The sequence below is a fragment of the Lissotriton vulgaris genome, chromosome 1_1 (assembly GCF_964263255.1).
Source record: "Lissotriton vulgaris chromosome 1_1, aLisVul1.2, whole genome shotgun sequence".
Lineage (NCBI taxonomy): Eukaryota > Metazoa > Chordata > Amphibia > Caudata > Salamandridae > Lissotriton > Lissotriton vulgaris.
Window position 1 is genome coordinate 332402066 of NC_141685.1, and position 22250 is coordinate 332424315.

The following is a 22250-nucleotide window of genomic DNA, read 5'->3' on the forward strand; positions in this document are numbered from 1 at the left end:
TTCTGTCCATCATCTGTTCTTTATGTATTTGTCGACCTAAGTGGGAAGGGTATGCCCAGTTGTGGGTCCCATGCTCACTTTGCCATAGTGTAGGAAAGTAGGATCTGCTTCTTATGGTTACCCCCACTTTTTGATTGATGTGATGCTGTTTTTGACTAGTCTTACTAGAATCCTGCTAATCAGGACCCCAGTCTATCTACTTTCTCCCTAAACTGTTGTGTTATGTGGGTAGGTACACTCCAGATTGGATACTGGGGTACCCTTGCCAGTCCATAGTATATGGTACACATGTAACCAGGGCATAGGTACCCCCAGAGGCCTCCCATGGCCTGAAGCATGTATTATGCAACCCATGAGAGGCCACTCAAAATGGAAATACAGGCTTGCAATTGCAGCCTGTGTATACGTTGGTGCATGCACCACTTACTTAAGTTATAGGTTTGCTATATCTAATGGTCACTGCACTTAAGCCCTATAAGCCACCCCTATAGCAGGCCTTTACAATCCTGAGAGCAGGGTGCTTGGTTCTAAGTGAGAGTGTGCCCCTGCATGAGCAGGACACCCCTGTGGCCTACAGAGTCCATTCACCCAGGCTGCAGGTGAAGCAGCCATATACCATATATAGAGGGGTGTTACGCGACAGTGTGATGACCAACTCTAAATGGTTGAAACAAACCCTATCGTGTTTGGTGGCAAGCATGTTGGAATCATACCGCCACACAGGTAACCGGTGTAGGAGGTATGATTCTCGCCCTCAGAAGCGAGGTTCGTGGGGTCCCTGGTGTTCCCAGTACCAGCCTTCTAGTCCCAGACAGCACAAAATGGTTGCTGCCGAACAGAGACACATTTCTGCCCTCCTGCTGCTGAGCCAAGCTCGAGCAGGGGAAGGCAGGACAATAGGCATCCGGTCACAGAGAGGTGTGACCACCTCCCAGACAGTATTTAGTGTAATAGGGCTGGGTGGGTGCACTTGCAAGCGACTGAAAGTCTATATGAGGGGAACATTTGGTATCCCTGTGAATTGTCCACTTCAAAGTCCTGGGAGCCATTGGATCTCGCTCTGGTGTGAAAGCCGGACAAATGACATGGGAGTAACCTCCCACCTGTCCAGAACTTCCCCTGAGAGAGTCACCAAATTTGTTGCAAATGGCATTAAGGCAGCAAAATATGAACAGGCTACCATAAACTTGTGCTCTACCTCTAGACTGTAATACTTCATCCCTTTGGGGATCAAACGAGCTCCTACATGCCAATAGACCAGATTTATATGGGAAACTCCGGATTTTGTAAGCTCCAAATAGCTTTATTTAATGTGTCTCCTGCCTAAAATATCCTTATCTTCAGTGCAAATCAATGCGGAAAATCTATTACCCCATTTTATTTTGTCAAAATCTCCCTCTTATAAGTTCAAAATGTTGGCATGTATATGAGTCTCATCTCTGTTTCATCCCAAAGACATTCCTATTCTCTTCTTACCAAGGGCCCGATTTCGATGTTGGTCGGAAAGCCACCAGACAGCTAGTCGGAGGCTTCCGCCCAACATCTATGGTTTCCCTACGACCGCCGTATTACAATACATGTGGTTGTAGGGAAAGCCCCAGGGGGATTCCACTCCACTTCCGATGGGCCAACGTACCCCGTCGAGAAGACAGGCAGAATGCTAATCACATAATGGCAGCACAGCTAGCCTTGGCTCCGTCATCAGGATTATGATGTCGCTATCCACCTACCCTTTCATGGTGGTCCACCCTCCATGAAAGTTACTTTAGGGGGCCCCTAGCACAGTTCCCTCCCCCCCAGCCCTCCGCTATGGGGCCTGGGGGGCACCTATGGTGCCCCCCTAAATATCCTTCCACCATGTGGCAAGCACTGCATGGTGCCTGCCACACAGTGCAGTGATATTTAAAAACATCCATTTTACAATTGTAGCTTGAGCTGCAAACCTTTTCAGTATGCTGCACAAGCTGCAATTGGAAAATGGAGGTATCCAAATACTGCAGGTGGAACCGATGACCTAAAGTCGAGCGGTTCTATTCCGCTATGATGTCGGTTGGACGCTCGTCTGACGACATCATAATTAAACCCTACGTTGATCAACAAGAAATCAAACTATAACTTCCCTGACCTACTGCAACTTTTGTAATTTATGTTAGAGACCGTGCCCTGTGTTCTCAGAAATGATAGGATTTGAGATGTCATAAGTGTTATAAACACTATGATGTCAAATGGTATAAGTGATGTAATATGATAGTGTTTAAGCACTGTATGGTAGTGTGGCGAGTTATAGTTATTGTTGTGGTTAGCCAGTTGAAAACTGTGTATGGAGGAGTGCTAGTTATATAAATATGAAGGTGGTGCATAAATTATGCACGTAAGGTATAACTGTAACTTTTACATTTGAAATTTTTGTGTACTTTAAGTTTGGTTTATATAGAAAGACTAAATAAAGTTATAATAATTTAAATGTGGTGCATAAATTAGAAGTTGAAGATATAACTATAACTTTAGAATTTATATGTTCAGTTTGTATAGGAAGAATAGATAAAGGTTTTTTAACTACAACTAAGTTTTAACCTTTGGCTTTTTTCCATTTCATTTCCATATTTTAATTAAAAAATATATATATAAATGTGTTTCAAAATTGTAGAGTTCAGTGCAGTGGCGGCTGCCTCTAGATAGGGGTGGTGAGGTGGGAGGGGTCATGATGAAAAAAATAATAAAATAAACTTCTGCTGCACGCTTCTCTGTCTTGTTTTATTCATGGCTGCTGCCTGCAGCCTGCACCGGAAGCACCCAGGCTTCCGACTCTGCCAGCCAATCAGTATGCTGCAGGAGCAGCATAGTGATTGCTCTGAGCAGCCTGCTTGGCTGCTCAGGCAGTGCCTGGAAAGTCTGGGCATGTTCTCCACGTGGCTGTGCAACACAGCCTAATTGAGAACATGCTAACTAAGCATGACTGTTTGGCCGGCTCTAGAGGGACGATCAAAGTGTCATGTGCATTTAGCGAGGGAGTGCAAACTAATTCTGCTCCCTCTGCGGCGAGCCAGCCCCGTTCCGCCCGGAGTCGCAAAGGAAAATAAAATGATAATTAATAACTTCTTATTATCATTTTATTTATATTTTCCACTGCACAACGATCAGTGGGGCAACGCTCCTCCACCTAAGCAGAGAAGCTGCACTGGTTTAGTGTCGTCCAGTGGTGTGCTGTTATATTGAGTGTCATACAGTACAGTGGAGAACAGTGTTGTACAGTGTAGTGTTGTAGAGTGGAGTGTCGTAGAGTGGAGAGGAGTTGAGCGGAGTTGCGTTGTTTATAGTGGAGTAAAGTGCCATATAGTGGAGAGGGGTCTCCTAAGGTACAGTGGTGTGGAGTGCTGAGAGCATCACTTAGAGTCAAGTAATGTCTCATAAATTGAAGTGCGGTCTCGTAGAGTATAGTGGAGTGCTGTGTCGTAAAGTGTTAGAAAGCATTGTGGAGTAGAGTGTTGTTCGAAGGAGTGTCGTGGGATAGAGTGGAGTGCAGAGTTGTACAATGGAGTGTACGGGGATAAGTGGAGTAGAGTCTCGTAGAGAAGCATAGAGTGTAAAACAGTTTTGTAGAGTGGAGTCGCATAGAGTGGAGGAGTGTGCCATAGAGTGGAGCGGTGTAGAGTCTAGTGTCGCTCAGTGATGCAGAGGTGGCTAAAGTATAGAATAGGGAAGTGAAGTGGAGTTGAGTGGAGTCGCATAGGATAGAGTAAAGTGTTATGCTGTAGAGTAGAATGGCTTAGAGTGGAGTTGGGTAGCATTGCGTACAGTGGAGTGGTGTGTCATACAGTGTAGTGGTCTAGTGAATTGTACAGTCTTGGAAAGTGTCATAGAGTAGAGTACGGTGGAGTGCCACAGAGTGAATTACAGTATTATAGAATGGAGTAGCATGGAGTAGAGTAGAGTGCGGTACAGTGTGGTGAGTGGAGTGGAATAGAGTGGAGTAGAATTAAGTGGCATATATTAGCATAGAGTGTAGTAGAGATCAGTGGAGTTGTGCAATAGAGTAGCGTGGTATGTCACAAAGTTGAGTGCAGTAAAGTAGGGCTTAGTGGCAGAGAGAGAACTGCGTAGAGTGTCATACAATGCAGGAGCATGTCATACAGTGCCATGCAGTAAACTAGAGTGCTGTAGGCTGGCATTCAATCACGCATTTACAGGACACGGCTTGTCACCCTAGGGGGTATCCAGGTGCTTACTGCTGGTCTCATTCGAATAGCAGTTCTTGAGTCCCTTCCTGAAGGAGGTCAGAGATGGTGCAGTGCAGAGGTGGAGAGGTAGGTCATTCCAGGCCTTGGTGACAATGTGGGAGAAGGTGCGTCCTCCAGTGTGGCTGCATTGTATTGGTGGTATCCCTGCGAAGGTGTGCTCAGCGGAGGTTGCTGTTTTGCTGGTGGAAGTGCAGACGGTGGTTCATCTAGGTGGGTACTTGGTTATGGAGGGCCTTGTAGGCGTGGGTCTGGGTTTTGAAAAGGCATCTCTTCTGGACAATGAGCTAGTGGAGGTCCTTCTAGTGCTGGGTAATGTGGGATCTCTTGGGCAGGTTGAGAATCAGTTTGGCCTCTGCATTCCATATCATCTGTAGCCTTTGCATGAGTTCAGTGGTGGTGCTGGCATTGAGTGCATTGCCGAAGTCCAGTCATCTGGTGACTAGGGCCTGTGTTACTGTTTTCCTGGTGTTGGTTGGGAGCCACTTGACAATCTTTTGGAGCATTGACAGGAGTTCGTTGTATGGCATGGTAGAGTGGTGAGTACAGTGGAGTGGTGTGCAGTGAAGCTGGCTAGAGTGACGTGGTGCATACTAGAATAGCATAGAGTGGGGTAGTGTACAGTGGAGTGGCGCAGAGTGGAGTGATGTAGAGTGGAGTGGGATAGTGGAGTGGTGTAGGGTGGTGTAGGGTACAGTGGAATATCGTACACCTGAGTGGCGTACAGTCGAGTGGGGTAAAGTACGTTGCATCAATGGTGTTAATTTTACCACCTACAGAAACCGTATCTTCCATTCAAATATGATATATTGGCTTATCCAACATATCTAAGTTCTTTTCCAAATAACCAGAGGTCACCATATATTATGTATCTTTTATGTATCTTTTAATTTAATGCTGTGAAATAATGTTTTATCAATATTACTGGTACCACTGTACTTCCTAGATACTACTGAGGTACTACCGGAGTAATAAGTAACAATTTTTTTAAGAGGTAGAATCCTATAAAATTAATTAGTGGTATCACTTCACAGTGTATTACAGTGCTTCCTTTGTTCCTGTATTCTGAAACATAAGAAATGTGGACTATTTTATAGGTTTTCACAGACATCATTCAATGTGTACTGTAATCAACATGACTGCCATTTCATACAAAAGTACAAAGCCAATGGGAAATGCACCCGAACAAAACTTGTTTTGGGACCCCCTTGTTTCTTTGCAGCCCTTCACGAATCACGGTAAAGGTTTGCATCATCCAACATTCTAGAAAGAGAATAGGTCTCTAAACTTTTGTGGACATTGCCACTCTATCTATCTATCTATCTATCTATCTATCTATCTATCTATCTATCTATCTATCTATCTATCTATCTATCTATCTATCTATCTATCTATCTATCTATCTATCTATCTATCTATCTTTATATTACTTACTGGCTGGCGCCAGTAGGTAGTTATAGCTAGGACCTATTTTCCATAGGAAATCCGCAACATTCTATTCGCAATAACTTTGGCGCCGGTTGATGAATCTTCGTGAAATTTTCAAAACTCATGGGGCGCTCCGGTACGCTCCTATCTTGAAAGTTTCAGGGGGATTCGTCAAGCGGGAGTAGAGAAAAAAGGGGGGTCCCAAAACGTTTTTTCCTCATGTAATTTCCCATAGGAAACTTTAGACACGGCTACAGCCTGAACTGCTGAACGGGAATTACACCAAATTTGGCAAAGAGGCAGTTCTTGGTTCAGAAAGAACCCTTTTTGTTAAATGGTGTAAATCCGTTCAGTAGTTGCTGCGAAATTCAAAAGTAAAAACAAATATATATCTAGGGCGGATCCTCCTGAGCACGAGCTTTATGCTAATTGGCTGTCAACACTTCAAACCAGTAAGTGTTGGCAGCCATCTTGTGCCTCTGTAGAACCGAGGCACAAGAAATCAAGGAAACAAACACGCAAAACACGAAAAGGGGGCAGGGTAGAACCACCCTGACTCTCTAGGCCTGCTCAGGGGGTCCCACAAGGACCCCCTAGGACAAGAAAAAAAAAAAATTCTTAAAAAAATCGCGGGATGCGCATAGGATCCGCGCATCCCGGCCGCAAAAAAAAAAACAAAGCGTGGGCTCTTGAGCTTTGTTAGTATTTAGCCCCCGGGTGGGCCAAGTCCCGGGGGCAATATTTTTTAATGTAAAGGGGGCCCAGAGGGGCCCCCCAACCCCCGGGACCGCCACCCCCAGGGCTTTATGACAGTATATGCGGGGGCTCACGGCCCACCCGCAGCCCCGGGGACCGCACCCCCTGGGGCTTTAAAGTTTAACATGGGGGGCATCCAAGCCCCGGGACCGCCACCCCCGGGGCTTAAAATAAATTATTGTGTAGTGGGGGCATATGGCCCCTGCTGCCCCGGGGCCCGTCACCCCGGGGCTTTTTTAAATTAAATAAACCTGTGTGGGGGGCTTGAGCCCGCCCACATGCCCCAGGGACCGACACCTCCCCGGGGCACTAACTCTTTAAATTTGGGGGTCCGTGAAGGACCCCCAATCCCCTGGGACCACCACCCCCGGAAGCTTAGAAAATGTTGGGAGGGGGCTGCACGGCCCCCCTCTTGGAGTCCTTGATGGCCCTGGGGACCGCCACCCCCAGGGCCAGCTCCTGCAGTGTCCCGGGGTTCCCACCCCCAGGACACTGTAGTTTGCTATGGCAGGGCAGGAGCCTTGCGGCTCCTGCCCTGCCATAGCAAACTTGGTTTGGATTTTGAAAGAGAGGGAAGGGAAACCTGCTCTCTCTTTCAAAATGCAAACCAAATTGCTTTTCCACACGGGGAGCTGCATCTTAGCAGCTCCCCATGTGGAAAAGCAATGCCGGCTCCCGAGGGACGCAGGGAGCCGGCGGGACCGTGGGGGGATTGGGGACCCTCCCCGGTCCACAACGGAGAGGGCCATCCCCGCGGGATGGGGTCGCCGGGCCTACAAGTGGCCCTGGAGGGGGGCAACGTGGCCCCAGGATTCAAGGTGAGTTAATCCCACAACTTAAAATGCGCCACTGGCACGTTTACACAGTGGTGAAGGGAGGTGACTGGGCCTGAGGTGACATGTGTGCAAACACGCCCGGTCACCCTAAAAAAACATTTGATACACACACTCAAAAATAATATGAGTACATATGATGAGTGAGTACATGTATAAGTGACTAAAGAACTGTTGGTGAATGAGTGGATGTGTATGTAGATGGTGGAATTACTGAATAGCTTGTTGAAAAGTGGTATCAGTATCTCCATTTTTTTTTTAATTGTAGGTTCTATTTTTGAATGGGTATATCAAAGGTTATATTACGCTGAGAGGAGGTCTGCCACTCTTTCACAAGGATGAAGGGTCATCAGATTATGGTGCCTATACTGATGTACCAAGTCTGCCCTGGAAAGGGCCAGGCAGGATACCTCCGGCGATTCCCATAATTTGGGGTGGTCAATCCTGTCACAAAGGTCCTTGATGTGTGTTAACCAGGGAATTTTCTTAAATTTGATTGCAACCCACACCTCCTTGAACTCATTTCGGTATGAGGCCAACTCCGGGACAGACCATAGTCTTCTCCAGTAAGTAAGTGGCCGTAAAGCCACCTCCTCCTCCACGGGGAGTAACCCTAGATCAAACCTTAAGGGCACCTGCGGGGTACTGGCTAGCAAGCCTAGCAAATTCCTCATAAATAAGTGCTCGACCCTGATCAGACTTGTAAGCCTATAGTGACCCCATAATTCTGCCCCGTATGTAGAAGCTGCTCTCGCTTGTACCTTATAAATTTCTACAACAGGGGCAGCAGGCTCGAAGACCAGTGCTCTGTGCATTTTAGATAGACCGCCTGCAGTCTGCGTCAGTTTTAAAGCAGACTTTGCTAGCTGAGCGTCCCTGCCCAGGTGTTCCTTGAGAATGATACCTAGGTATTGAAGTTCCGTGAATTCTGAACCTGGGTCAAGTCAAGTCAAAGAATTTATATAGCGCGCTACATACCCGGAGGGTCTCAAGGCGCTTGAAGAAGGGTGGGGAGTTACTTGTCGAATATCCAAGTTTTAAGTTGCTTTCTGAATGCTAGGTGGTTCTGAGTGAGACGAAGGTGAGTGGGGAGTGAGTTCCAGGTTTTAGCTGCGAGGTAGGAGAAGGATCTACCTCCCATGGTGGTTTTATTGATGCGAGGTACGGTAGCAAAGGCTTGGTTGGAGGATCGTAGCTGGCGGGAGGGGGTGTAGAAGGAAAGTCGTGTGTTGAGGCATTCGGGTCCAAGTTCGTAGAGTGCTTTGTGTGCGTGGGTTAGGAGGCGGAAAGTAATCCTCTTATTGACGGGGAGCCAGTGGAGGTTTTTCAGGTGACTAGAGATGTGGTCTTTACGCGGGATGTCTAGTATGAGTCTAGCTGATGCGTTCTGGATGCGTTGGAGTTTTTTCTGGAGTTTTGCGGTGATACCGGCGTATAGGGTGTTTCCATAGTCCAGGCGGCTGGTAACCAGAGCATGGGTGACCGTTTTTCTGGTGTCGGTGGGGATCCAGCGAAATGTTTTTTTGAGCATGTGAAGAATGTTGAAGCAAGATGATGAAACGGCGTTGACTTGTCTGTTCATAGAGAGTGAGGAGTCCAGGATGACGCCCAGGTTCCGTGCGTGGTCCGTCTGGATGGATGCTTTTCCAAGGGCCTCTGGCCACCAAGAGTCGTCCCATGCGGAGGGGGAGGTACCTAAGATAAGGACTTCTGTTTTGTCTGAGTTCAGTTTCAGACGGCTGTGCTTCATCCACTCGGCTACTTCTTTCATTCCCTCATGTAGGTTGGTTTTGGCGGTGTTAGGGTCTTTGGTGAGTGATAGGATCAGTTGAGTGTCATCCGCGTAGGAGATGATGTTGAGGTTGTGTTGGCGAGCGATGGCCGCGAGGGGGCTCATGTATACGTTGAAGAGGGTAGGACTGAGTGAGGACCCTTGGGGTACGCCGCAGATGACTTCAGAGGCCTCTGAGTTGAATGGTGTGAGGCGGACTCTCTGGGTTCTTCCGGTGAGGAACGAGGTGATCCATTCCAGTGCTTTTCCTTGGATTCCGATGTTACTGAGGCGCTGTAGAAGGGTGCTATGGCAGACTGTGTCGAAGGCCGCGGAGAGGTCGAGGAGGATGAGGGCGACTGTGTCTCCATTGTCCAGTAGAGTTCGAATGTCGTCTGTTCTGCGATGAGGGCGGTCTCCGTGCTGTGTTTGGCTCGGAAGCCGGACTGTGAGGAGTCGAGGGAATTGTTGGTTTCGAGGAAGGCGGCGAGCTGGTTGTTGACGGCTTTCTCGATGACTTTGGCCGGGAATGGAAGGAGTGAGATGGGGCGGTAGTTTTTGAGTTCGGTGGGGTCAGCTGTGGGTTTTTTCAGAAGGGCGCTGAGTTCGGCGTGTTTCCAGCTATCCGGGAAGGTGGCGGAGTTGAGGGAGCAGTTGATGACGTCTCTGAGGTGTGGTGCTATGATGGAGTCTGCTTTGTTGAAGATGTGGTGAGGGCATGGGTCTGTGGGGGATCCTGAGTGGATAGAGTTCATCAGGTGGATGGTGTCCTCAGTGGAGATTGGGTTCCAGTCATTAAGGATGTTCAAGGGGGGTGAAGGCCCTGCAGAAGGTTGGGTGGGTTGGTCTCCGGGTCGGTTGTCGAAGCTGTTGTGGATGTCTGCGATTTTGTTGTGGAAGAACGAAGCTAGGGAGTCGCAGAGGGCTTGAGAGGGGGTGATGTCGTTGGAGTTGGCTGAGGGGTTGGTAAATTCTTTGACGATGTTGAATAATTCCTTGGTGTTGTGGGCGTTGTTGTCTAGTCGGTCTTTGAATGCGGTTTTCTTGGCAGATCGGATTAGTTGGTGGTGTATGCGGGTGGCGTTTTTGAAGGCGTCCCTAGTGCTGGTGTTTGGGTCTTTTTTCCAGGCCTTCTCGAGGGAGCGACAGAGTTTCTTCGATTTCTTAAGATCATCGTTGAACCAGGAGGCGTTTTTGCTGCCTAGTTTGATTTGACGTTTTTTCAGTGGTGCTAGGATGTCGGCGCTGTTGGATAGCCATTGGGTGAGGTTAATGGCTGCTTGGTCGGGGTTTGAGGAGTGGGTAGGGGGGTTTTGAAGAAGCGATGAGGAGATCTGGTTGATAGTGATTTTGTTCCAGTTTCTTCGCAGAGTAGGTTGAGGATGGTTGTGAGTTGTGGTCTTGTTGTAGAAAAAGTGTACGCAGCTGTGGTCCGTCCAGTGGAGAGTAGTGGTGTGACTGAAGGAAACATGTTTGCTGGAGGTGAAGATAGGGTCGAGTGCGTGACCTGCGGTGTGGGTGGGCGTAGAGACAAGTTTTTTGAGTCCGAGGTTGGCGAGATTGTCCAAGAGGGAGGTGGCGTTGCTGTCATTGCTCTTTTCCTGGTGAAAGTTGAGGTCTCCCAGCAGAATGTATTCCTCGGAGGGGAGGGCGTGTGGGGTGATAAAGTCAGTGATAACGTCGCTGAATTGTGCGCGGGGTCCTGGAGGTTGGTAGAGGAGTGTGCCTCTGAGTGTGATCTTGGGGTCGGTGTGGATCTGGAAGTGAAGGTGTTCGGCGCTGGTAAGGTTGACGTCTGAGCTGGTTGAGATGCGGATGGAGTTCTTATGGACGATGGCGATGCCTCCTGTTTGGTCGATGCGGTCCTTACGGATGATCTTGTATCCTTCCGGGATGGCAATGGTGATGTCTGGGGCTGATGAGGCGTTCATCCATGTTTCTGTTAGGAAGGCGACGTCGGGAGAAATGGTGTCTAGTAGATTCCAGAGGTCGATGGCGTGCCTGTGGACCGATCGGGTGTTGAGCAGGATGCATTTAAGGTGGTTAGTGTCGGAGCTATGTTTGGTGTTCGTGGATGAGGAGTTGGTCTTGGTGCCGTCGAACTTGCAGGAATTGCAAGAGAAGGGTCCATGGGTTTGGCCAGGGGCGGCTTGGGCGCAGTTGGAGAGTCGGCCGGGGTTAAGGGCTAGGAGGGTGGTGGCATCGTAAGTAATGCGGGGTGGGTGGGAGGGAAGGGGGCCAGGGGGTCTGGCGCTGGGCGCGGGCTTGGCGCGGACGGGCGTAGACGGGCTTACCTTTGGCGCACCTTCGGCGCGACTGGGGCGCAATCGCTGCGCGTGAACGCTGCGCGTGCGGACATCTGACATAAATGGAGAGAGGAGGGGGCGGAGCGTGGGAGGGGCAGCAGCTGGGAGGCGGTAGCGGGGAGGAGGGGCGGGCCAGGGAACACGTAAACAAGATGGAGGGTCAAAGGGAGAGTAAGGCAGGGGCAGCAGATGCACCACGGCACCGGGGGCACAAACCAGTTCCCAGGGAGAAAATAGAGCCTCGGTGAGTGTCGCGCTGCAGAGTACAGCAGAGCAAGCAACCAATGCACAGCCAAATGCGCGCTACACGAGCGCGATGTAAATTAAATAAATAAATAACAGCGCGAAGCAAAATAAAGGTTGTGGTTCTGTTCTGATTTTGGTAACAGCGAACCATAAACAGTGAGCTCAGCAAGTATGAGTGTTTTCATCATGTTACACCGATGGATTCACTGTGTATTTTATGATATGGGTTGTGGTCTTTTATTATGGGTTTGTCCAGCTTGTGTAAGAAGGAATGTTGGGCTTTTTGCATGCTTGCAACAGCTAGGACTGCCCCTTTCTTTTATGCTGAGTTTTGTAACCCTAAAACATATATAAGGCCTCTGTTCTCTGTATTCCTCAGACTTCCTCATTCATTTGCTACGGCTTCTGTGTGACGTGGCCTCATTTATTAAATTTAATAAAGATGTCTTTTCATATTTCAGCTTCTGTGCCAAGTTCTTTATTGATATTAGTAAGACCCCTGAGAATGAAGATTTTTCAGTTCCCCAGTATTCAAAGGTCTTTACTCTCTCAAGGGGTATACCATTCAGAACTGGTTTTGGACGGGTCTGCCTTGGAGGATTAAAAATCATGAATTTAGTTTTAGTTAAATTAATCTCTAGGTCACTTAGCGCACAGAAGTCTGCAAAGCCATCCAGGATACGTTGGATGCCCGTAGATGTTCTGGACAACAATAAGGTGTCGTCCGCGAACATTAGTGCGGGTACCCTTCCTGTAGCTATTCTCGGGCATCGATGTCCTTTATGCCTGAAAGATGCTTTATAATCCCATTGATATAAAGACAAAAAAGGATTGGAGCTAGCACACATGCCTGGTGCACCCCCCTTTGTACTGGGAACCGTGCTGACAGTTCTCCATATTTCCCACATCTTACCTGGGCAACATTTCCTGTATGGAGCCTTCTCAACACTCCCAGGAGATAGGATGGAATACCAAGATCATGGAGAACTCTCTACAATTTATCCCTGAGGACCAGATCAAATGCGGCCCTCAGGTCCACAAAAATGAGGTAGAGGCTGCCACACTCCCCACTTACAGATTTCCAATAAAGGACCTGGAGTCGGAACATCTGGTCAATTGTTGACTTACCTGTTCTAAAGCCAGCCTGCAAGGTACTCAGGATCTCATTCTCCTCTTCCCAGGTCTGAATTCTTTCCAGAATTATTCGTCCCAATACCTTCTGAGCTATATCTATCAGGCTAATGGGCCTATAGTTCGAAGGATGCAGGGGACAGCCTTTTTTATGAATGGGAACTATCTCTGCCCCACGCCAAGTCTCTGACGGGTCCGTCCCTATTAAGATTGAACTAAACAGGACACAGAGATAGGGTGCCCATATTTTCGGCTCCGACCGAAATAAGTCCCCAGGGATTTTGTCAAGCCCGGGCGCTTTGTTGGTAGTATCTTAGCAATAGCAGATTCCACCTCTATTATCGATATCTCCTGTGCCCCCCCCAGTTGATACTCGTGGGGGAGGCACGGGGTGATATCTCCTGTGCCCCCCCCAGTCGATACTCGTGGAGAAGGCACGGGGGCATGGATGCAGCACCGTCATTACTCGGGCATGCGTAAAGACTTCTAAAGTGGTTTTCCCATACTACAGAAGCTATGTTAGGGGTTACTGCAGGTTTCTCTTCCCTCCCACCATTACTAACAATCGCCCAAGAGGATTTCAGGTCTGTATGCTGTAGGGCTGATCTCAATTCTTCCCACTTGTCAGCCTCCCAACACTTTCTTTCCCTTTTGATCACCTGCTTGTACTGCACCCGGAGTACCTTGGTCCTCAGTTTATCCTTGGCCTTAATCGCTTTAATCAAAACACTTTTTTTTTTTCGACAATTTGCATTATACCATGGGTGGGTGTTGGACCGGTTTTTGCTTAAAACTCCCTTTTGGGTAGAACACCTCTAACATTTTGGAGGCAAGCTGATTATGGATTTGAACAGGCCTGTTGTTCCACCAGACTTTGCATCCCAATGACCCCGCCTCAGCCATTTCGCTAAGATAAGGCACAACCTGTTGGTATATTTGAGCCTGCATATTTGGGGAACCCAATATGTGGGGCCATTTTACTCTCCGTCTATTGTTATGAAGAAGGAGAGGATGTTGAGCAGAGTTGGGCTCTATTTGATTGTTGGACAGACCCCAGCTCCCTGGCTTTAGTGTCATGACCAGGGTATTATGGTCGCTGTCTTTCCGTTGGTAGATCCGAAAGTCCAAATCCTTGTCCCAAGATCTAGATTCGATCATGATATAATTTATGATCGATGTTTGCCCTTCTCTATTAAAGGTCGCAAAGCCAGGTCTATCCGATTTTAGTCTCCCATTGCAAGACCTCAAAGATAAGGACAGGGTAAGAGAAGTGATTTGTAAAACCAGCGGGTCCATGCTTTGACCGGTGGAATTAAAGGTTCTGGAAAGTTCCAATATTGGTTCTCCTCATCAGGGTCATCTAAGCCCATGTTACTAAGGGGTTCAAACTGACAGTTGAAGTCGCCCCCAATTATTACAACATACTCTGGGTCAAGAGTCAATACATACTCGCTCAGTTGTTCAATAACCTTGAGACTCTTGCCCACTCTGGGTTGGCCTTGAATAGATATTAAGTAGGGCAATATATGTTTTCCCTAGCAGGGTTAACAAGACACATTGAATATCAGGTGAGTTTGTTGTCAACTGTTTAGCTGTGGCTCCCAAATGCGTAGCTACCCAAATACTTAGCCCACCTGACGGTCTTCCCCTGCCCCTTTTTGTTGCAAACATATTAAAAGTGGCAAAACCACTTCGCTGGTTATTATCCAGGGCCCACGTCTCCTGCATAAGGCATATGTCATGTTTGTCCATGAACAGGCCCCATTCTTCAGATGTCAGTTTTTTTTTTATCCCTGCTACGTTCCAGGAGAGTATATTGATGTTTTCATTTGCCTCCCCATCCGTAGAGCTCACATTATTGCCACAGTTAATTGGCCCCAATAATGGGTCAGCCATTTGTAATTCCCCCCCCCCCCCAGTTGCACTACTAACCCCGCTGAACCTAGGTGCTCCTGCTCCATCCCCGGAAGTTCCTCCCACCACCTTACTTTGTGTTTTTGGAGACCGACTACACCTGCTGGATGAACCGCCACATTTTAAGCCCCTTTTGGCCCCTAATGGGCCTTCTTCCCCCATAAGCCCATACTGGATGGTAATACACTTCATCTCTACAAAGCCAGCCTTAGCCTCTAATAGGCTCTTGCTGTCCACTACGGGGGATGGGGGTATCTTGGTCTTCAGCAGTCAGTCTACTGAGTCCAGGATGCTGTATCTATTGTTGTGGTTGAACATGTCAAGTGACGAAGGACAATTTTGGGGCCATTTCCGGTTGGCATTTCCCAAAAAGGGGTTACCTCCCTGAATTACCTTGCCCGCTCAGGCTAACCCTCCCATATTGGGTGCAGAATGTACATTACTAAAGGCACCCGGGTAAAAATAGGTTAGTGGAAGGGATTTTATTAGCGTTTCTGAGCTACCTGACTCCAGATTACATATGTGCTTGACTGTCCAACTATTCCTGAAATTAATCACAACACAGTCACCCTGTATGTTTTTCACCTGAGGCTCCATCCAATCTACAGGCCTAGCAAATAAGATTTCTCTTGATCCCTGGTTGGGAAGGGTTTATTATAATTCAACCAGTGGATACATTTATTTTTGAGGTCACTGTAGGCCTCCATCTTTCCCTGGCTCAAGGAAGGGACCACAGCGAGAACCACCACATAGGGTATAGACTCTGGGGGCAAATCCAGGCGAGGTAGCAGTGAACTATTTGTACCCAAGGTCCTTGACCTGTTTACCATGTTTATCGTTAGGTCAGCGCTTCGGGCCCCCATATCCCCTCCTGACCCCCCCAGTCATTACTTTTACTGGAACATCAGGTTCGGCTAAATCAGGTAGCATGGGTTGATGGTTACCCATTGCAACTAATTGGACTGGTATATCCCTTACGGCATTTGCTGCCAACAAGTTTGTACTCTGATGGCCTACATGTTTTGGACCAAGAGGACCCTGACCCTTGCTAACAGAATCCACGACCAGCATATCCCCCCCACCCTGTCTTATTAAACACAATGATTCCCGATGGGATAGTCTTTGTTCAATAGAGTTCATTCTTTCATGGATGGGGAGGCAGGTCTCTCTAAATATCTGCTCCATTTTGGCCCAGAAGTCACCACTATTCTCAGGAGGAATCATGTCATCAATAACTTGGGTGCTCGAAGACTTATTTAATACTGGCTGTGGTCCACCCAGGAGAACTACAGGTGGATCCCTCTCCATAATAGCGCGTTTCTGCATTTTTGTTTTTCTATTCATAAGTGCAGTTCCTCCACGCTTTCTTTTGGCAACTGTGTCGGGCACCTTGTTAATAGCCCCTGGATTAGTACTCAAAGCCGACCTAATTGACAGACCCAATCTAGTTGTTCCAGGACTTTGAGGGAGTATAGATGGATCAATTACTGCTGTAGCCACACTGGCTGGAGGACTATGCAGGCTACCAGCTGTATCAGGCAAATAGTTACCCTCGCCTGTGGGTCCAACAGGTGTAATGTCAGCCATTATTTGCATTACGGATGATTGTGCCGGGGGCAAAGTTTCGGGCACTGGAGATTGAACCTTAGCCAGTCGACCTAACGAAGACCGCTTATCGAAAATCAACTCCATGGATAGCCTTTTATCGGTTAGTTCAATTTCACGTTGTAGCACGGACGTGGCCCTTATTAAAAATTGATCTATAGTCCCCACGACACTTCCTCCAGTAACTGACTTTCTCCCCTTCCCCGTACCCGTTGAAGCCATATTCTAAGTTGATTATAGCACAATGTTTCCGGGTCACTCTAGCCCAAGCAGGTCCTGGCAACTACACGGTAGTACACAAATTCAGTTTTAATGCGTACTAACCTTGCTATACGATTCTGCAGGGAAGGTCACAGAGGGGGGGCCCCGTTCCGTCCTCGATCGGCCTCAGATGGCCGCAGTCGGCCCCGGGCTTCTCCCGGTGCCCACCCGCTCGCGTCCCACGACACGGGAGGCCTGTCCTCCTTAAGAACTCCGGGCGCTTTAGAAACGCGGTGGTGGCGTGCGCGCCGCGAGTGCTGCTGGGGGCTGTGGTCCTGGCACCTGAAGGGAGTAGCGGCAAGAGTCGGGGGCACCTCCGACCCGCAACGGCGAAAGGCAGAGCGTCCCCAAGCTTGCGTTGATTTTTAAACAGGGCAGGAATATCATTGACCAGAATATCGACTCCAAGGTAAGTAATATCGAAGTAAGTAATATTGTCAGTAAAAATATTGTTGTTAATAATATCGATTTTTTTTGAGTGTTATGTATTTTAGTATGTATTTCATATGTATGTTAAACACTTTTTTAATGTAGTTTTATAAATTTTAAAATAAATGTTTAGAAATTAATAATTTTGTTAAAGTAAATTTTGCATTTTAGTATCAGAGTGGGTTGTGGGTTTATAGGGGAATACGGTGGGAAGTAAATTAATTGTAATTAATTCATATGTTTTTATTAATTGGTATTGATGATTAATTAATTGTTAATTATTAATTGGTAACTCATTTTTATTAATTAGTTAATTATATTAATTAGAAATAATGTATTAATAAAGAGTATTTATTGTTATTGCTAATTCATTTATTGTTAATTAATAATTAATTGGTGAATAACTTTTATTAAGTGATTAATTGATAACTAAATTAATTATGTGCTTTTTTGTGTGTAGTGGTTTGTGGGTTTATAGGGGAATAGGGTGGGAAATTATTAAATTAAATTAAATAATGAGTTTTTTAAAAATTATTTATTGGTATTTATTATTAATTCATTGGTAATTACTTATTAATTGGTAATTATTTTTAATAATTAGTTAATTATAATAATTAAAATTAATGTATTAATAATTATTATTAATTGTTAATAAATGTATTGTTAAATAATTGTTAATTTGTGATTCATTATTAATTGGTAATTAATATTTATTAATTGGTTAACTGATAATTATATTAATTTACTAGCTGTACCCGGCCACGCGTTGCTGTGGTTCAGTCTGGTTAAATGGAGGAGAAAGAAAAGAGTAAGCGCACGTTCCTAATATGTTTCATTTCACAATGCTTGTGGGTATACAACATGTTTTTGTGACTATTGTCTCTATGCGTCCCTTGTAGTTATTGCGCAGCAAGCAAATCGATAGGGTCTGTTCGGCCTTTCAATTAAAAATACGTAAGTATTGGGCACGCGTGTATTCAAATCCAACGTTGTGTATATATAATCATGCGCTAATGTTGCAAAGTGAATCAACTCCTCCCCCTCCCTCCACCCACTTTCCAGTCTGCCATCCTGACACCAACTGTCCATCCTAATATATGTAGAATATTGTCTCTTAGTGCTCCTTATTAATGTTGCAAAGTGAACCAACTCCTCCCCCCTCCCCGCACCCACTTCCCGGTCTGCCATCCTGACACCAACTGTCCATCCTAACATATGTAGACTATTGTCTCTATGCGTCCCTTCTTAATGTTGCAAAGTGAACCAACTCCTCCCCCTCCCTCCACCCACTTCCCGGTCTGCCATCCTGACACCAACTGTCCACCCTAATATATGTAGACTGTTGTCTCTATTCGTCCCTTCTTAATGTTGAAAAGTGAGCCAACTCCTCCCTCCTCCCTCCACCCACTTTCCGGTCTGCGCTAATTTTGCAAAGTGAACCAACTCCTCCTCCCCCTCCACCCACTTCCCGGTTTGCCATCCTGACACCAACTGTCCATCCTAATATATGTAGTCTATTCTCTCTATGCGTCCCTTCTTAATGTTGCAAAGTGAACCAATTCCTCCCCCCTCCCTCCACCCACTTCCCGGTCTGCCATCCTGACACCAACTGTCCATCCTAATATACGTATCTATTCTCTCTATGTGTCCCTTGTAGTTATTGTGCAGGGTCTATGTACAATCTGCGAGCAGGTTTTTAGTTTTCAGAAATCTGGCGCTCAACTTCTCACGGTAAGTCTTTAAAGTATTGTAGTTAAGAGTTTGGGTGCTTCTTGGCAGAGGAAAACCTTAACCTCTGTACGAGAGGAGGATCAGGGACCTCCCTCTAATGTAAATGAACAAAAATCCAGAGCACACCAAGTGTATCAAATCCAATTTCAATTTTCAAATGGTTATGCCAAAGGGATAGATCAGACCAAAATAAGTTTTCAAAAGTTTTATTAATCAACAGTGTTCTCATTCCCAGAATCACTGTGCCTGTCACTTTAGCCTACACGTGTTTCATCACAGCATGTGGCTGTGAATCTTCAGGGCTAAAAAGGATGTATAAAGAAACAAATAATAATAAAAGAAAATTAAACAAAATGAAAATAACAAAACATACAAACAGTATGTGTGGAGGGAGGGGGCACCAGTGAAGTGGATACCAAATAAAGAGGGTAGGAAAAAGATAAATGGTGACTTTTGTTTGGTTTGTTCAAAGATGGTCTATAGAGAGTTTTGTGGTTTTTAACTTAGAGCTCGTGCCATAGATTGTGTGTAGTGACATACGGCGTAAAAATGGTTGGTATACCCTCTGATTAGTAGACACAGTTCTAATCCTGTCTACGCCAACAATTGTGCAGTGCGGTGACTTTTCAATCGTAAATATTTACTAAACGGGGTCTAGACATCCAAATGTAATCTTATCTTGCCTGACAATTTCAAAGGTTAAATGACCATTTGGCGCTGTAATTCGCTAATGTGTTCTTTAACCATAGACATTGATAGTACACGGGATAATATGGGAAAGTAATCATTTCAACATACAGAAGACATCATTCATTACTCCATTCCTTATTAAAATAACATCACTAATAATCATTGTCTAGAGGCAATCATTGTATTAAATACGTTCAAAGTTCTTTAGATCCAAATCGTGTTAAACAGCCACTTCCAAACACTATGTTTTCATGTCAAAAACTGGTAATTTGCACAGTCCAAAAGGCCGGAATTTTTTAGCATTATTTTTGCATATTGCCCTTGACTAATTAGCACGGATAACCTTTAGAATTTCAAAGACTATGAAGAGTCACCACCGTGTCATCTACTACACTCAATATCAATAACTGTAATTAAAGACCCAATAATAGCAATCTATGCACTGCAAGAAGGGCGAGCTCTAATCAATGTAGCTGCAAAAGAAAGCGAAAATAAAGAGAGACGGGGGGAAAAATGGGGTTTTGTTTACCTGATCCTAATGATCGAGGCGCGTTATCTGGAAAGTAAAAATAAAAACCACAATCAGAAAACATGGCGATTGTTGGTTCGAAACAAGGGTTTAAATAGACATGAGAGTGATTCCTTAAGCACTAGGGGGTAGACTCACCGGGTGACCGGTGATAATTCCGACCCGGTCCTAATCGGGTGTTTTTTGCTAAAACGAGAGCGGTACCGATGATGGTCGGTTTCCGATTCGTCGGAAAAGAAGTAACGTGTATTGTTACACAGCATCAGTCTTTAAGGGCTGAAAATCAATAACAAAAGATGTTTTGGGGTGGTATGCGTAATTCAACAAAGTGTATCTTGAAAGGCAGTGATCTCCAAAGAGACCGTGCCGAATCTCACCTGTTAGTTGCCCGTGGGTTGAGCTTGGTGCAGCTCCGGTTTCCAAATGCGGGAACAAACATCCCGCGGAACCCGCCCATTAACATAGCGAAATTGGCGGGCTAAAAAGACTAGTATGCTCACTTCACGGAGTAGTTGGCAGAATTAAGAAGAGTTACTCCCATGACTACCGACGTTCCCATCGTGAGAGGAATCACAATGGTAGCTTAAAAAGGTCAATGTAGAAGGAAAATACATATATCCAAATGAAGGTCGGGTAAATTAATGAAAAACTAATGAAAGTAAGGAACGGGGAGGAGGGTTTAAGTGAAGATAATTAATAAGAAAAAGATTATCTGCGTAGTATTCGGTCCAATCTGACCATATATAAGTCAGAGGCACCAAGGACTGGTTTAGTGTCCACTATACGCGCTTCATATCCTGTGAGAAATGGATATCCCCCAAGTATCCAGAGTCTCAAAATATTAGGTTTTTCGTGAATTATAGAAAAACCTCAGACTCGCCAAGGATTATATTTGGGGCCAAATAGACTGGTCATACGGATTATATGTAATTTCTTTTGCAGCCGGCAGAGGTTAAATCTAATGGTGGGATAATCCCCAAGTGGTGTTTATTTTGTTTCTAGATTCCAACGTGATGAAATGGAAAAATTCCACTAGTTGTAGGAAAAATGGCAGAAAATTGTGGAGCAACTCCCAAATAGGAGGAAAAGAAAACAGTAACCTCCAACTCCTGGGTAATTGATAGCCATGGAAGCCCTTTTGGGAATATACGATGGTAACAATAACAAGGTTATTATATTTACAATTTAAGTACATTCATTCTCAAATCTCAGTTATACATGTCTTGTAGACAGGAAATTTAAATGCAATCAGACAAAGAAATATAGTCACAGCATAGTTCTTCTCATTACAGTTTCAGCTGCACTGATCCATCGTATACAGTAAGGATGTTAATGCTTGATAGGAGAACATCATATTAATCAGAACCCAAAAAGAAATGTAGTTCATCATCTGTGTTTTGGCCTCTGTTAGTAGTATCCAGACGCATGATCCATAGTGCTTCTTGTCTCCTAAGGCGGAGTTCCCTGTTTCCGCCTCTTACTGAAGGTTGTACCACATCAATGCCATAGAAGGTAAATGATTTGATCTCTCCTTGTGAAGGGCAAGAGGCCATGTGTGTGGCCATGGGGTATCGTGGGTCCCCTGTGGCATATGCTCTGGCATGTTCTCTGATGCGTTCTTTGAGTGCCCTAATAGAACTTCCCACATATCTACTTTTGCAGGCACACTCAATGATGTATACAGTAAACTTTGTGTTACAGTTAATGTTTGTGTTGATTGTATATTGTTTAGATCTGTGATCCTGGAATGTCTTAGTTCCATGGTTAGCCCATCTGCACATTGGGCACATACCACATTTGAAAAAGCCTTTAGACTTTTGAGTCAGCCAATCACAAGTCCTTGTAATTTTAGGTACAGTTGGGCTTAGTCTATTCTTGAGATTTCTCCCTCTACGAAAGGTAATTTGAGGATGATTTCCTATAACATTAGTTAGTGTTCTGTCTGCACTAAGGATGCCCCAATGTTTTTGGAAACTTTTTCGTACTATAGGGCTTAATTCATTGAAGTCTGTGATAAGTCTTACCGGTTGTGGTTTGTTACTAGTCCTAGGGCGTCTGGTTGCCAAAGTTGATTCCCTGCTTGTTTTTTTGATCTTTTTGTCAGCTTTAGAGATGATTTGAGGATTATAACCTCTGTTCGAAAATCTGGATTGCATGTCCTGTAAACAAGTTTCAAATTCCTGATCTTCACTACAGTTCCGTCTTGCTCGTATGAATTCTCCATACGGGATTCCATTCTTTTGATGATTAGGATGACAACTGTTACTATGAAGTATTGAGTTGCACGCTGTTTCTTTGCGGAATAATCTACTGTGTAGAGTACCATCCTTGATGTATAGTTCTAAGTCTAGAAAGGATACCTTAGAGGTGCTGATTTGTGTGGTA